General features: G+C 45.8%; 7 non-coding genes across 7 annotated transcripts; 4 read left to right on the plus strand and 3 right to left on the minus strand.

The window, feature by feature from the left end:
- Positions 1-9,362: 9,362 nt before the first annotated feature.
- Positions 9,363-9,434, minus strand: Trnae-cuc (transfer RNA glutamic acid (anticodon CUC)). The gene has a single exon. It is a non-coding gene; the product is annotated as a tRNA-Glu (tRNA).
- Positions 9,435-9,770: 336 nt separating this feature from the next.
- Trnaf-gaa (transfer RNA phenylalanine (anticodon GAA)) lies at positions 9,771-9,843 on the plus strand. Its single transcript has one exon. It is a non-coding gene; the product is annotated as a tRNA-Phe (tRNA).
- Positions 9,844-14,962: 5,119 nt separating this feature from the next.
- On the plus strand, positions 14,963-15,035 carry Trnam-cau (transfer RNA methionine (anticodon CAU)). Its single transcript has one exon. It is a non-coding gene; the product is annotated as a tRNA-Met (tRNA).
- Positions 15,036-15,273: 238 nt separating this feature from the next.
- Positions 15,274-15,346, minus strand: Trnak-uuu (transfer RNA lysine (anticodon UUU)). Its single transcript has one exon. It is a non-coding gene; the product is annotated as a tRNA-Lys (tRNA).
- A 342-nt stretch (positions 15,347-15,688) lies between these two features.
- Positions 15,689-15,761, minus strand: Trnam-cau (transfer RNA methionine (anticodon CAU)). Its single transcript has one exon. It is a non-coding gene; the product is annotated as a tRNA-Met (tRNA).
- A 257-nt stretch (positions 15,762-16,018) lies between these two features.
- On the plus strand, positions 16,019-16,100 carry Trnal-aag (transfer RNA leucine (anticodon AAG)). Its single transcript has one exon. It is a non-coding gene; the product is annotated as a tRNA-Leu (tRNA).
- An 82-nt stretch (positions 16,101-16,182) lies between these two features.
- Trnal-aag (transfer RNA leucine (anticodon AAG)) lies at positions 16,183-16,264 on the plus strand. The gene has a single exon. It is a non-coding gene; the product is annotated as a tRNA-Leu (tRNA).
- The last annotated feature ends 444 nt before the right edge of the window (positions 16,265-16,708 follow it).

Below are 16,708 nucleotides of genomic sequence, written 5' to 3' on the forward strand. Positions count from 1 at the left end.
GTACACAAATTTACAGAGATTAAGCAGCTCATTGCTGAATGGTAAATGAGCCAAAAAAGAAATCAATAAAAAAAAATTATTCCTGGGACACAACAAAAATAAAAATACAACACAACAAAATTCTGGGACACATTAAAAATCCTATGGAAGAAATTTACAGCTCCAAGAGCCTATGTTAAAAAATTAGAAAAGAGCACAGATCAATGACTTAATGATGCACTCAAGAATTTAGAAAAAACAAAAACAAACCAAACACAAATCCAGTAGATGACAAGAAATATTAAAAATCTGAGCAGAAGTTTAAAAACAGAAGTAACGAAAACAATACAAAAAAATCAACAAATCTGTGTCAGTTTTTTGAGAAGATAAATGATACTAACAGACTTAACTAACCAAAATTTAAAAAAAAAATACCCAAATTAGCAAAATCAGAAATGAACAGGAAAACATCAGAAGAGACACCAAAGAATTTCAGAATATTATAAGGGAATAATTTTAAAACTTATACTATATTAAATTGGAAAAATCTAAACAATATGGATGAATTTCTAGATTCATCCAAATGGCCACATTAAATTAGGAAGATATCATCAACCTAAACAGACCTATAACAAATAAGGAGACTGAAACAGTAATGCAAAGCCTTCAAGACAAAAAATATGTAAGTCCAGATGGATTCACAGCAGAACTCTACCAGACTTTCAATGAATATCTATAGCCAATGCTTCATGCATTATTAAAAAAAGAAACAGAACAATCCCAAACTTCTATGAAGCCAGTATTGCTCTAACACTAAAAATACATATACCACAAAAGAAACTAAAAAGCCAATATCCCTGATGAACATAGGTTCAAAAATCTTCAATAAAATACTTCAATACTGAATACAGACATACTTCAATAAGATTCCACCGAGTAGATTTATTCCAGAGATGCAAAGAAAGTTCAAACATATGCAAATCAAATGTAATAAATCACATAGGTGGGCTGAAAGACAAAGCACACACACACACATACACACACACATATACATACACACACACCTGTTCACCTCAAAAGAAGCAGAGGACAAAAATGCCTTGTGCACACTGGTTAGCACTGGAGAAGCCAGGAAAGTTAAACACTCAGCTTACCTCTTCATCTGAATGAGGTCTGTTTCTGGTCTTCCTGGAATAGTTTTACAATCTGCTGATTCTTTGCTGTCTGATGAGACAGTTCTGTCCATATCTCCTGAATTTATTTGTCCCAGACCCTTTCCCCTCAAAACCTTGAACGTTACTTTTAGGCTGCAAACCCATCCTTGGGAGTGATGTCACTTGTACTTTACAACATCCTAAGTGATTTCCATGCTATCTTAGGGCCAGGCTAATCCTGACACCCACAGGTGTTATGTTTACCTCAGTCAAGCTCCCTTACCCAATCATGTAATGCCAAGGCATGTATCCTGCTTCTTGAGGTTTTTTCCCCTTTAAAAACCTTGTTCCCCTAGACAGTCCCTTCACATCCTTTCCTGCTTCCACAGGAAGGTTTGCAACCCAGGCTCAAGCACATAGTCAATAAACCCTCACGTATTTGCAGCGGAGTCTATTCCTGGTGGTCTTTGGGGAGTCTTAAGAACTGGAAATACAGTTTCTTTAAATTATTCCATGTGGATTTGACTTTGGTAGGTCATATATGCCAAAGTCAGGTATACCATTTCTTTTAGGATTTCCAGTTTGGTAGAATACAGTATGTTCCTATACATATGTTCATATAATCCTCTCAATTTCCTGTTTCTATTGTAATATCCCCTTTTCATTTTCTTTCATTATTTATTTTATTACATTGGTGTTCTGCCTTCAGATGTGTTCATGTGAGGGTGTCAGATTTGCAACTATAATTACAGACAGTTGTGAGCTGCCATGTGGTTGCTGGGAATTGAACTCAGGTCCTTTGGAAAAACAACCAATGCTCTTAGCCACTGAGCCATCTCTCTAGCCCCTTTGCCCCTTTTTCATTTTCAATTGGTTAATCTTGTTGATTTTTTCAAAGAACCAATTCTCTCTTTTTTTTATTAATTAATTCAATTTACATCTCAGCATAGGCTCTGCCCTCCTCTCCTCCCAACCCCACCCTCCCTCCCATATCCCCCTTTCCTTATTACTAAGGATAGGGGAGTTCCTCTATCCAGACACCCCAGCTCACAAAGAACCTATTTTCCATTTCATTAATGCAATACATTAATTAATTAATTGTATTTTTGTTTGTTTCTACTTCATTGGGCATGTTGTTTTTATTTTGATTCAATTCTAAAAATTTTTCATTTCTTTATTATTGTCCATGGTGGTCAGATAAGATGAAGGCTGTTATTTCAATTTTTTAATATCTTTTGAGACTTGCTTTCTGTCCTAGCACATGATTGATTTTGGAGACAGTTCCATGGGCTGCTAAAAATACAGTATATTCCTTAGTATTGGGGTGGAAGGTTCTCTAGATGTCTGTTAGTCCGATTTGATGATATATGATGTTATTAAAACTCCAACATTTTTTAGTTTTTTTTTTCTTTTTAGACTTGTCTATATGGTTATTGAAGTCACCCACTATCACTGTGTTAGCGTCAATATGTGATTTTAGCTGTAGTGGTGTTCCTTCTAGGAACTTGGGTGCTCTTGTGTGTGCTGCACAGATGTTTAGAATTGTAATATCCTCTTGAATTTTTCCTTCACTATGAGTATGTGGTGTCCTTCCCCATCTTTTCTGATTGGTTTTGGTTTGAAGTCTATTTTGTCAACTATTTAAACAGCTACTCCTGCTTACTTTTTGTGTCTATTTGCTTAATATGCCTTTTCCATCCCTTTACCCTAAAGTGATGTCTATCCTTGATGGTGACATTTGTTTCTCGGATGCATCAAAAATATGGATCCTGTTTTCTAATCCAGTTTATGTCTTTCTGTTCAAGACTTGAGACCTTTAATATTGAGTTATTAATGAACAGTGTAATTCTTGGTTCTTCATTGGGTAGTGTGGGATTTCCTTTCCTCTTTTTATTAACTGTTCTGGGATTATTTATTTCTTGTGTCCTCTTGGTTGTAGTTAACCTTCCATTTATGTGAAAAATTTCCTCCCACTGCCTTCTGTATATCTAGTGAATAGAAATTGTTTAATTATTTGTATCATGAAATGGTTTTTCTTCATCTATTATGATTTATATTTTTGCTAGATATAGTGGTCCGGGCTGGCATCTGGGGTCTCTCAGAGTTTACAACACACCTGTCAGGGCCTTCCTAGCTTTTAGGTCTCCATTGAAAAGTCAGGTATTATTTTAATAGACTCAACTTTATTTGTGACATGTTTTTTCCCTTTAAAAAAAAAACCTTAATATTCTTTCTTACAGTGTTTGATTATTATTTGTCAAAGGGAATTTCTTTTCTAGTCCTGTCCACTTGGTGTTCTGTATGCCTCTTGTGCCTTGATAGACAGTCTCTTCTTTTATATTGGGACATTTTTCTCCTGTGATTTTGCTAAAAATGTTTCCTGCATCTTTGACCTGGGTTTCCTCTCATTCCTCTATACCTATTATCTGTAAATTTGATCTTTTCATAGTGTCCCAGATTTCCTGCATATCTTTGAAAGACCCCAGCCTCACCCTAAGTTAAACATAGCTAATGCCATTTTGTGAGACACCACTGTTTTATAAAACTCTGAAGGCCAGATGAGAAACTGGAAAATTACTGAAAAATCCTAGCTGTGTCACCCACTTGGGATATCTGTGGTCAGGCTGCCCCAGTCATACTAAAAACAGTTTGTGTTAATCACTCTCATAGATATCTGTGAGACTGTTTCAGCTAAGATAGAGAAAAACAAAATAACAGGTGGCGGGCCACATCAAGGGGTCATCCTACCCCCCTTGACCACCCAGTTCCTGGAATCTTGGTGCCCCTGCCAAACTTTGACGCAAATTGTGGTCTCGTGTAAACGTACCAATCAGCCCCCTGTAACCATGCCCTCTTGCTTCTGTACCAGTGCTTCTGCTCTAAAACCCTATAAAAACCCCAGTTTTTCCCCAAGGAGGCGCGCAAGGTTCCTCCCGAGTGACCTTGCTGCCCCGAGTACTCGTGAATCAAAATAAAAGCCTCTTGCTGTTTGCATCCGAATGGACTCGTTGTTCTTTGGGAGGGGGTCTCTCTGACGGAAGATACCCTCCGGGGATCTTTCATCTTGTGTCTGAATTTCTTTTTATATAATATCTGTTAGTAAGATACCCAGTGGAGGAGACACATTGTCTTGGCTGTTCATATTTGTAGGTTTTGTCTGGGATGTAGGTATCTGGAGTTACAACATTTGAAATATTTCTACTGTAGATATCTGGTCTCCCTTTTGTCCATCCTTTGACTACTGTTTGCCATCCTGGGTCCTAGGCAAATGTCATGGCTGTGGGGTCCCTGAGCCCCAGACAGGTTTTTCTGGCTGTAGTGTCCCTGGTAGAGAAGGGTTTTGCTGGTCAGTGAGGGGTCACAAAGCAATGGAGAGGGGCTATACAGTAAGGCTGAAAGGGACAACAGGAAGAACTGGGGAATTCTGGGTCAGCACCAATAGGCAGAGACCCAAGGGGGTGAGCTGAGCCAATAATAAACAGTTTTCAAACATGAAAATATCTCGGAAAAAATATTACACTAATCTCCACTGGTGTATTTCATCATTCAGCTCAAGAAAACAAGTAAAATCAAGAGAAGAAAAGGGACATTGGCCAGGCAAGTGTGGTTGTGCACCCCTGAAATCCTAGCCCTCAGGAGACTGAGGCAGAAGGATTGCTGCATGTTCTAGACTAGTTTCAGCTACTGAATAAATTCTAGGCCAACCTGAGACTGAAGTCTCATTTGCCAAACCAAAATACATCAAAAGGAAGTCTGTGTGACTCTGACCCATCAAGAAATGTGTATTTGACTTTTGTTGCCAGTTTCTGGTATAAGACTCTTTGGGGTTCTCTGGGTGGTAGGGGCCTCTTACTCTAATGCAGCAATACTTAGAAGCAAGAGCTTTCTACCTGAAAGCCCAGCCCTTGGATAGAAGCCCTGTTCTTTTGGCCCTACCCCTCAGCTATAGGGAAGTTGAAAAGGATGGAGTTTGAGTTAATAAAGCTATTTTTGGCTAAGGGAAGCAAACCTTTATGATGATCTCTAATTGAAGCATTGAGGGTTTCAGATGTAATAGTGAATGGAAATCCCAAATTGTTCGATTTTACCAATTAGACTCAGGAGCCAGATGCTGGGGTGAAAACTTTCCAGCTCAGAGAGGCAGAGAAAGCACCGAGCTGATCTTCCTGCTCAGCCCATGTCACAGGAAGAAAGGCCTGCTAGCTCACCTGACAGCCCAGGGGGAAAAAGTCAAAAGGCTAAAAACTAAAGAAGTAAAGAGCCAAGAGCTAAAGGCCAAGGAGTTAAAGAGCTCGTTCTTTTCCAATCAGTCTTAAATATTCCTGTCTCAAAATACCACCCTTCTGGTTAATCCCTGTCAGCTGGTTACTTGCTCTGCCTCTTGACCTAGGATTAACTTTATTAAACCCTGTGTATAGAAAGCTCTTGGATTAAAAGTGAGGGCTGGGCTGAACCACACCATAATCACCTGCTTACAATAAACAGAAAGTTTGATTGGATTGAAGGTGTGTGTTAGAGCTGAACTAACAAAACAAAAAACAAGTTTTTTTACGGTTAACAATCTCAGGGTTCGAAATGGAATCAAATATTCTGCAACAGGGTTTTATTCTGGAGAAGGAACTGGAGTGCAGGAGAGGGAGGCTCATCCAAAGAGAGCATGGAAACTGAGTTTGTGCCTAATGTCTCACTCCGTCTCTTGCAGTTGCTGCTCCCGAGTTGTATCCTTTATATTGTCTGGAGAATATAAACAAATGCATTCCTGAGCTCCTTAAGTCATTCCAGCAAGCCATCATACCTGAGCATGGGTGGTGGGAACCGTCAGCTTGCATCTACGCAGTCGACCGCCGGAGCTCATCACTGGCTTCTGAAGTAGGGCGCAATCTTGGGGCTGCCCCCTTAACCTCTGGGGTCAGAATCAATGCCTCCTTGACTATGCAGTTGCTACACGTGTTGGTCAGTAAAAACTGCACACAGTACACCCAGGAACGGAGAGATGGGTAACTCACAAGTCAGCATGGGGTGCCTGACCACCACACCCCTTCTGCCTGGCTGCGGATGTTCTCCTGCACTGGTCAAGTAGGGTCCCTGGTGGGCAGGAAAGAGATTCGGGAGGAAAGCCTGCAGAGGCTCACTTTTGCACACAGAAGAAAAACACTCAGATGTGTCCATGTGGCCAAGAGGTCTTGGGTGCTGGATTAAGGTTTTGAGCATCTTTAAGGATGTGGGTTTGAATCCCACCGCTGCCAAGGATTTTCCTCGTTAACAGTGCTCCGTAGATTCTTCACTCTAATTCACAGTTAAAACACTTTTAATGGCAGGGTGTGGTAGTACAGGTCTCCAATCCCAGTACTTACATGGCAAGGAGAGCACTGTGAGTTTGAAGCCAGCCTGGTTTACAAAGTGAGTTCCAGGACAGCCAAGGCTAAATAATGAAACCCTGATCGAACACCATATAAACACATTATATATATATATATATATATATATATATATATATATATATATATATCCACTTGGTATATTTATCATATATTTTTTAATGTATGAATTAGTCCTGGAACCTTTAGCTCACTAGCGTCTGTCGGGAATCGGAAAGGTGACCTCAGAAAGAGCACCTGTGTGGTGCCTGATGTGGTACATTCCCCCCGCACACAGCCCTAAGCACTCTGGATCCCATGTCCCTGTGGCTTCAGGGTGGCCCTTTGCTCTCTGGGCAGTTCACTCTCCATGCTTTGGAAGTTGGCTCCTTCTGAGATGCATCCCCTCTTCCCAGCCTAGTCATCCTTCCACAGTTCCACAGTTACGCTCTAGGGACTATAAAAGGAACCATGCAGCACTGACATACAGCATTTACAGTTTAGCAGAGTTTGCTAAGGGTTTTACACACATGAATTTATAGTCGATGATTAAAAAGACCTCTCTGCGTAGGCTTTGAACAACATTCTAGATGCATTCTTAGCGTAAAGATGCTAGAACTAACTTTAACTGCTAATAATAATGTGGATCGTGAACTGGATGGAAAGTCAATTCCCGAATGGCCCCATCAATTACGGTTGAAATGAACAATTTCATCCACTAATTTCTGATTAGGAGGAGTGGTGGTTTGAAGAACGGCCTGCTAGGCTCATATGCTTGAACACTTCATCCTCAGTTTGTGGGACTGTTTGGGAAGAGTTAGTAGATGGAGCCTTGTTGGAGGGGCTCTCTTCTCTTTCTCTCTCTCTCTCTCTCATCTGTCTCCTTCCCTCCTCAACCTCCCCTCCCCCTCCCTCCCTCCCTCATCCTATCCCTTGTGCTCTCAGCTTCTGCTCTAGCTCTAAGCTTGCTACCATTAATTAGAGTTGCGGACTCTAACCCTCCGGAACCCTGAGCCCCAAATTAAATGCTTTAGTTTATAAGTCACTTTGCCCACAGTGTCTTATCAGAGTGATAGAAAAGCAACTAAGGCAGGAAGTATTATCATAAAGGCGTTTTAGCAGTTGTGTAACAGGCAGCGGAATCCAGGGAGCTGAGGGAGCAACTGTTAATGAAGCGAAACCTCGGCAGACATTTTCCCAGATACAAGCCTAAACCCAGCACCTTCAATGGCTTGGACACACTACCACACGTGGCTGTTTCCTTTTGTGTTCTCCCCTGTGTGCAGCTGTGAGCCTTTGAAGGCCCTTTGGGTCCTGTCCCGTCCCCCATCCCCAACCTCCCTCACCCCCAAGCCCACATTTGACCAGTGTTGGAGAACACCAGTGGCCTCACTGATCTGCAAGATGAAAAGCCCCTACATCCCACCCCAGCCCACCCTGCTGCATTGTCCAAGGCCCAACTCACACAGCAGACTTCCCAACAAACTGCATCTAGCCAAAGGCCACTCACTTTGAAATGCCAGGCTTTAAGTGCTTTGAAAGAAAGTGGCTATTATGACATAATTTGTCTTGGTAAAGTTCTGCCCCACCTAACTCCCCCATACCAGGAGGACGGGGTGCTGAGCAGTGGGAGGCAGTGAAGAATGTTTTCTCTTGCCCCAGTTAAAGGAGCCTAAGTCACTCGGTCAAGGAAGACATAAAATGAAACGGTGAACTACACCAGGAGAAAAGGAGCTGGTAAGTCCCTTCAAGTTCAGCTTCCACAGATATCCCTGCTTTGTCTTCCTGTGGCCTTCTGCAGGAGTAGAACGGCTGACTCAGGAGCATCATAACACCCTGCGCCATTCTCAACTCTTAGCAGAAGTTATTTCCTGGGGAAATTAAGATAATGGCTAAGAAAAAAAAGGATTCCCAAAAAAGCCAAAGCAGCACGCATATCGGAAGCCATGTGTTCTCCCCTGTAGTAGGACTCTGAGCACTCTGCCCACCCTATCTCCTTGTCTCTTAAGAACATCAATACTGATTTTCTCTACAGTGTTTGTGGTTTTGTTTTTTTTTTTTTTTTTTTTTTTTTTTCTGTAGATTACAAGTAGAAAAGTGAAGACAGAATTTCAGAGAGTACGACCATATAAACAAGAGAGCCTCAACGGTCCACTAGCTCAGCGGTCAAGCGTTCGCCTAGTAACTGGGGGAAGAGCCCCCACCACCTGGACTCCCCTTCTCCTCGTCCCAGCCCAGTCAGGAGCCCCGAAGTGTCCCGAACTGAACAGGAACGACAAATATTGATTAGACCGTTACAGGTATGCTACTGGGGTGTTACAACTAAGCCCTGGCTCGAGTTTCCCCCACGACAACCGCCTGTCGCCTGCCGGAGAGGATTTGTTAGGGCCGGAGAGAGGACAGTGATTTGACCGTCCACACCGGTGGACAGTGATTTGGCCACACCGGAAACCGGGCGAACGGGCTCAGGGACCGCACATCTACAGTCACAGGGCGAGCAGGAACTGTGGGAATGTATGGGGTGCCCTCCTCCGCCAGCTTCCACCGGTCTGCTTGGCAGGGACGCTCACTGCTCGCTCTACGACCCCCCGCCCCCCTCCAGCCTCTGCGGGCACGCGGTGGCGCGGTGGGACGTGCTGGGGGTTCTGACAACAGGCCCCGGGTCCTAGCGAGAACGCTTAAGCCTCATAATCTCGGGCTGCACAAAACCACATAGCTACTAGTAGTGAGTTTCCCGGAGCCGGCGCCGTGAATGGTGCAGTTGGCACAGCGCAGCTGACTCAGATGCAGAGCAGAAGGTCGCGCACGGAACGCGAAATCCTGCACGCGCTTGGGCTACAAATAAAATAAAATAAAAAAAAAAAAAGCGTTGTTCCCTGACCGGGAATCGAACCCGGGCCGCGGCGGTGAGAGCGCCGAATCCTAACCACTAGACCACCAGGGAAGCCGGCGGCAGCTCCGCTTGGAGATCCTATGGGCGGATGAGCTTGAGAGACCCGGCAGGAGGCGGCCGGGTCGGTCCCCGTCTGCGTGTGCGCATGGGCTGACGGAGAACACGCTGTGGCCAGGGGACGATTGCGCTTGGCTAGACTAAGCAGTAACGGCGCCGCCTCTGCCCCCCAAACGCTAGGTTTAGAGGCCGCACCCCCGGCCGGCGCTAAGGCGAAACGCTTCAGAGCCGTTTGAACCGTACAGCCACACGTTCGAACTCCTTGGTTACGTCACCAACAGCCTTGGTCATGACACCATTACGAATCGGCGCGCCGCAGCGCCGGGCGGGGCCGAAATAGCTCAGTTGGGAGAGCGTTAGACTGAAGATCTAAAGGTCCCTGGTTCGATCCCGGGTTTCGGCAAGGTGTTCCCCCACTTTTTAACTTCGGTGCTTTTGTTCATTTCTTTAAAATCACCTCTGAAGAGGTTTACCTCTCTGCGTTTACACCACAGCTCGGAGCCCGGGCCCTCCTGCATGCGGTGACGGATCACGCAGACAGCCACGGGCTGCCATTCGGCCCAAGCGACGCGCCCACCAGCATCTCAGGTTACCAGATGTTGTCGCTCGTTTCTGGCCCTGTGTTTAACCTTCGTGGGCTGCAAACCAACTGACAGCTGCTCGTCATTGTCTTCCGAACTGCACGGGGATTCCATTCCATGACTTTACTACCATAGCTTCTTAGAAACAGGCGCTTCTCGGGGCCTGTGGTTTGTCTTTTTAATTAACTTCTCTGCTCTTAAGTAACTGCATGTACATTTTCAAGAATAATAGAGACACCCCCTTTCTGTTGTGTGGCGGCTTCCCATAACAACACTTTGCAAAACTGTAGTCCCGTGTCACAGTCCTGGTAACTGACATTGAGAAAAGCAAGCTACAGACCCGGGCAGCACCCTGAGAGCTCCCTCTTAGGGCCCTTTCGAAAAACAATGAGAATATAAATGCGAACACAAGAAAACTGCCTAGGCAGAGATTTCCTTTAAAATACTAGGGCTGGAGAGATGGCTCTACAGTTAAGGACTACGCCTACGACCAAAAAGACAAAAATAAGAATTACGGTTAGTTGTGGTGACGGTAGCGCTCGGGTAGCAGAGGCAGGGGCATCTTCGTGAGTTCATAGGCCGTACATACATAGCGAATTCTGGGCCAGCCAGGGCTACACGGTAAGACCCTGTCTCAGAGACAAAACAAAATAAATAATAATCATGACACTTTTCTGTCTGTGTTCTTCCAGCTGGAACACAGACATGCCTTTAATCCAGGAGACAGCGGCAAGCAGATCCGAGCTCAAGGCCAGCCTGGTCTAGAGCAAGTATCAGGTAGAGAAAAGCCTGGGTGTGGTGGTACACACCTTTAATCCCAGTGAAGGTAAATATGGTTTGTAAAAGGAAGCACCCATGTTTGAAAATAAAGCCTAATTGAGTGGCAGAAAAGGGGATGAATTGGAGAAAGATTGGATAGAATAGGATGTGCCCAACTCTGATGAGAAGAGAGATGAAAGGGAAGCCATGTAAGGGGCAATGCAGAGAGAGAAGAGGCAGTTTTACCAGGACAGTAATAAAGAGACAAGTTGCAGAGACAGAAGTCAGGTGATGACTGAAAGAGCCAGAGAATGAGAAGGAGCCAGAAGATTAGAGCAGATTAGCTTGAGTGAGTTTGAGCCCAAGCAGAGCAATTCAGAGGCCAAGAGAAGAGGCAAATTGAATAAGTCAGCCAGGAGAGGAGTTTGAGCAAGAATAGCTGAGTTCAACCAGCCCCCCACCTCACCCCCCAGCTCAGTAAGAGCAAGAAAGAGTGAGCTAATTAAGCAGTAAGTCTCAGCCTGCATTAGGTTATATGGAAACTAGAAGCTTCCCGGACTAGGCCTGTGTTAGCAGACAGAGATGACAGTTGAAACAGGGGAATAAAAGTTGCTTTTACAGTTCTACACCTTCTATGTTTGTAATAATGTTCCTCTGAATCACCTACAGTATTTAGAACTTTTTTCTAAACGTAGCAGCAAACTGAATTCAGCTCAAATTTCCAATGATACTTTCTTTGGATTTTTTTGTTTTGGTTAATGACCGATGGTCAAAATCAGGACCCCACAGCAAATGGGACCTTGCCCTGCACACTAAGCTGATACTCAGCTCAATCTCTACTCTTACTCAGCCCCCAGCCTGAGTGATGGTTTGAAGCTACGTGACAGAGATTAGGAGGTGTGGCCTTGCTGGAGGAAGTATGTCACTGGGAGTGGGCTTTGGAGTTTCAAAAGCTCAAGCCAGGCCCAGTGTCTCCTTCTCTTCCTGTTGCCTGTTGGCTGGGATGTAAAGCTTTCAGCTGTATCTCCAGCACCAGTTGGCCTGTGTGGCTCTATGCTTCTCACCGTGACCGTAACGGACTAAACCTCTAAATGTAAGCCAGCCCAATTAAATGCTTTCTTTTCTAGGAGTTGCCATGGTGTCTTTTCATACCAACAGAACATTGACCAAAAAAAAAAACAAAAAACAAAAAACAAAAAACCAAAAAAAAAAAACATGAATACTTGGAATTTTGCCTATAAGCAGCATAAGTGCCATGGGTGAAGAGAGCAGAAGAGACGAACAACTGAAAACAAAGTGTGATGAAAATGCCATAACGAGGCCTGTCACTTTGTCTAATACTGTGAACATTTAATCTAAAAACTAAACAACTCCAAATTTTTTTTTCTTTCTTTACTAACATATGAATTTTGTCGAAATCTTTACATAGGAAATCCCTAAATAAAATTTATGGGCGCCATGGCTCAGAACTGAGTTCCTTTCTGCCCTAGATCCCTTCCAACTGACCAAACCAGAACAGAATGGCTTGTTTTATTAAATAATCAGACTGAACTTTGAAAAGGTCCAGATAAACAAACATAAAACACAAGCAGTCCCCAACCACCAGGAAAAAGTGGCCCAGGCTGCTTGAGCCAGCGTGCTGAGGAGAACACCACTTTACGCAGACGTTTCTTATTCCTACATGATTGATCCTTTTGCACCTGTGCAAGAGCATAGGGTATGAGGACAGCAAGAGGGTAAGTAATGTAAGATGAGCATTAACATACCAATAATGCCAGCATCCAAGAGGCAGAGGTAGACAGATCTCTAGGAGTTTGAGGCTAACCTGATCTACAGAGTGAATTTCAGGCCAGTCGATGATACATAGTGAAACCAAATCTCAACACTCACCTAACCCTACCCAAAAAACAAAAGGAGTTTAAGGAAGATCTTTCTCACTTTCTGTAATAAGTTTAGAGTCTGAATGGAATTTGCCAAAATTTCTATTTGTACTGCCTGTGAAATTGCACGAAGACGAATATGACCAAGTATCAGTATTAACCATTTGTCATGTTCCCTGTACTGCATGGTGCTCTTGTATCACGGGGACCAACTAGCTGGCACAAGCCCCTTGTGGGAAGAAGGGTTTGAGTGGCTCACAGTCTGTGGGCACTGTCCATCTTAGGGAGGCAGAGCAGTTAAGAGTGTGAAGCCACTGGCCCCTGAGTCCACAGAGAGCAGGAAGCACCCTGGCTTTCCCCTCTTTATTCCTTCTAGATGTCTACCTTCAGCGTAGGTCTTCCTCGGTTAAATATCTCTGGGAACTCGCAGGCATACCAGGGGTGAGCCACCTTAGTGGATTCTAAACCCCATCACGATGATGAAAGAAATTAACCAGCGCATGGGGGGGGGGGTTCATTAAGTGTTTGCACTAACCGAGATGGTTTTCAAGGCCATTTTCTAAAGGACAGCACTTAAGAGCTAGGCGAGACATTTCGTTTTCCTGTAGCTCTTGATTGGACGCATGACTTGACAGAGAAGCGTAGGGTCAAGATCTGCCCTGGGGCTAACACACGGCACTAAGGTCTTCTCAAATTTCCCCTCTCGGGGGTTATAATTTCTCAATCAAGTAGTAATCCAGGGAGCTATATCTGGCACGTGTGTGTGTGTGTGTGTGTGTGTGTGTGTGTGTGTGTATACATACGTGTGCCTGTCAATCTGACATAGACTAGAATTTCTGGGAAGAGTGGTTCCATCAGCTTGCATATAGACAGTCTGTAGGCGTCGTTTTGATTAATGATTGGCTTGGGTGGGCCCAACCCATTATGCACCACCACTCCAGAGCGGGTGGCCCTGGGGTACGTAAGAAAGCTGCTGAGCAAGCCACAGCGAACAAGCCAGTATGCAACACCCCTCCATGGTGCCCGCTTCAGTTCCTGCCTCCAGGGTTCTGCCTCGAGCCCCTGCCCTGACTTCTCTGGATGGTGGACTACAAAGGCAGGGTGAAACAATTCCTTTCCTGCCCAAGCAACTTTTGTGGTGTTTTATTGCAACAACTGAAAGCAAACTAAGACAGGCCATAAAACATTATTTGTTTTGTCCAAAATGCTCCTCGCTACTTTCAACTGGGCGTTGATGCTGTTTGGAATTCTTTCGTTGTCTTGTTTTTACTATCTGACTCATTCCAGACCTGTGAGTTTTTGTTCTGTTGTTGAAATAGGTTAATCAGAGTTTTCCAGTGATGTCTGGGTGGTGCTGGCATTTGCGTGATAATCTTCCTCGTTTTCGTTATCCGAACTGTTGAAAAATATGGTCACGATATTCACAGAGTTCAAAAAGAAACTACCAGAATCTTGATACAAACTAGCAGTGTCTCAGCAGTTAATCTGCTTTACCAGCCTGAAGAATGACCCTGACAATGACTACTGAAGCTCCATGATTGGGTCACTTGTATGAATGGAAAGTCAGGGTCCTCAGCTGCAGTCTGCAGACACACTAAGACCGCATTGCTCTCCGGGGAAGGGGCTAGGAATTTTAAACGGTTTTGTATTTTCTTCAACTTGCGCACTTAACGAGGGAAGCCAAACATTCAGTGGCTTACGAATCCCAGGGAGACACTAAGAACGGCAAATTCTAGTGTGGAACCAGATCAAACACGGGGCAAGTCTGGTTACATAGAGTTTTCACCTTTTCCCGTTCTCACACTAGCAGATGCAGAGAACAATTTATTCGTTAAGCTTTGAGATCCCTCATCTCCCCTTTTGGACATTTGGGGGCTGAGCATGCATTGTGTGAGGAAGGCTATGGGACTTAGGGAGAGCCTTGCAAACTTGACTCGCAATGAGGAGAGTGACTGAGGAAATGCTTTTGTTAAGACTACAACCCCCTGCATATGTTCTGAGGGGGAGCCCAGGGATCAGAGCGACTCTTCTCATCTGGTTCGGGTATGGGAAGCTGTTGAGTCTTTCAGACATTTCCAGAAGAGCAGAAAAATAAAATAATAATAAAATAAATAAATAAATAAATAAATAAATAAATAAATAAATAAATAAATAAAACAGATGAAAATGATGACATAAGATAAATAAAAATACTAACATAGAATGAAATAATAAATAAAATAGAGAATTTTGAAAACACCTTCTGGGCTAAAGAGAAACATAATTTCTTACTAAAAGAAATGGGCGAAGGACTCGGTTACACGCCTCCTTAGCGCAGTAGGCAGCGCGTCAGTCTCATAATCTGAAGGTCCTGAGTTCGAACCTCAGAGGGGGCAGTCGTTTTCCTTTTTCTTTCTCTTTGTCCCCAGTTGTAAAAAACTCCAACGTCTTCCAGAGCCCGTTGGGATGGTTTCCCGGTTAGCGGGAGCGCTTCTCGCGTCCCTCCTCAGTCTGCTGAGGAGACGGGCAGCACAGCCGCAGAGGTGCCCCTGAAAGTGCTCTTTTTCCTGCAGACGAAACTCCTTACCACTACGCCCTCGAGGCTCAGGAACGAGGGCGGGAGAGAAAAAGAAGCGCCCGAACAGGGACTTGAACCCTGGACCCTCAGATTAAAAGTCTGATGCTCTACCGACTGAGCTATCCGGGCTCTGGCGGGGCAGCGTTGCAGAGTGGGTAAAGGCCGGCGCGTCTCCCTCTCCGCAGAGCGTCCGCACAGCTTCCCCCCTAGGCCAGCCACTGCACCGCCCTCACGCCCGGCCCTGGCACCAACAACCGCCAGGCACGTCCGAGGGGCCCCTGGGAGGACTCCTGACTCCACCTGGCACGGAGGAGGGTGATGGTGAAAAAAGTATCGCGCTTCGTGGCTGGGGCCTGCAAACGCCCCATCCGCCTCCCCAAGGCTGGGATACTCTACCTGGGCTCCAGCAGAGAGAGCGCGGGAGGGAAAGAGCGAGCCTCGAGAGGCTCCGGAATCAAAACAGATGGCAGCTGCCCCCTCTGAGGCTCGAACTCAGGACCTTCAGATTATGAGACTGACGCGCTGCCTACTGCGCTAAGGAGGCGCCCGGGAGCGCACGCCTCGCGAATTAACTATTCCGGTGATGGCGGGACCCGCCGTCCGCAGGGCCCGGGGTTGCCGCCGTCGGGACCGTCGCACCTGGAACAGCTTCCGTCGCGGGCCCCGCGGAACACAGGCGGAACCAGCCCGCGCGGCCGCGCCGACGGCCACGGAGACGGCCGAACGCCAAGCACCGCGGGACCGGAGCCGGAAGTGGGGGGCTTCCTCCAGGAAGAGGAGACGCGGGCGGCCGCAAAGGGAGGTAGCGTGGCCGAGCGGTCTAAGGCGCTGGATTAAGGCTCCAGTCTCTTCGGAGGCGTGGGTTCGAATCCCACCGCTGCCAATGTGCTTTTGTGGTTTGTTTTCATACTTCTTCTTTGGGCCCAGTTGGTTTTTTTGACATGGTTCAAGGGGCTGTCCGTGCAGGTAGCGTGGCCGAGCGGTCTAAGGCGCTGGATTAAGGCTCCAGTCTCTTCGGGGGCGTGGGTTCGAATCCCACCGCTGCCAGCAGCTTTTGGCCTCAGCCTTCTCGTTTCATTTTAAACGCGAGTCGTGCTCCTCTGAGTGTGAGAGTCTAAGAAATGCCTTGCAAAAAGGGGGGAGGATCAAAATACACTGTACCGAAACCGTTCAGGTAAAATGAGTTAATAAACGGTACAACAAAGGCCTCCCCGCGGCCTCTCCCCGGCTGCGGCTCCCTGCGGTCCGCTCACTCGCACACCGCCTGCTCCGGAGGCCTCCCGACCCGGCGGTTACAGCGGGGTTCCTACAGCCAGAGCGGGGCCTGCGCCTCGGGGGGGGCGGGGGAGACCTGGGCCCACCGAGGAAGGCGACAGTGACACTCCCGCACACACACGGACACACACAGACACCACACACTCAGACACACACCACACAGACACACAGACACACACAGACATACACAGACACACACACACACACAGACATACA

This window comes from Psammomys obesus, unplaced genomic scaffold (assembly GCF_907164565.1).
Source record: "Psammomys obesus unplaced genomic scaffold, mPsaObe1.curated_primary_1811, whole genome shotgun sequence".
NCBI classification, from domain to species: Eukaryota; Metazoa; Chordata; class Mammalia; order Rodentia; family Muridae; genus Psammomys; species Psammomys obesus.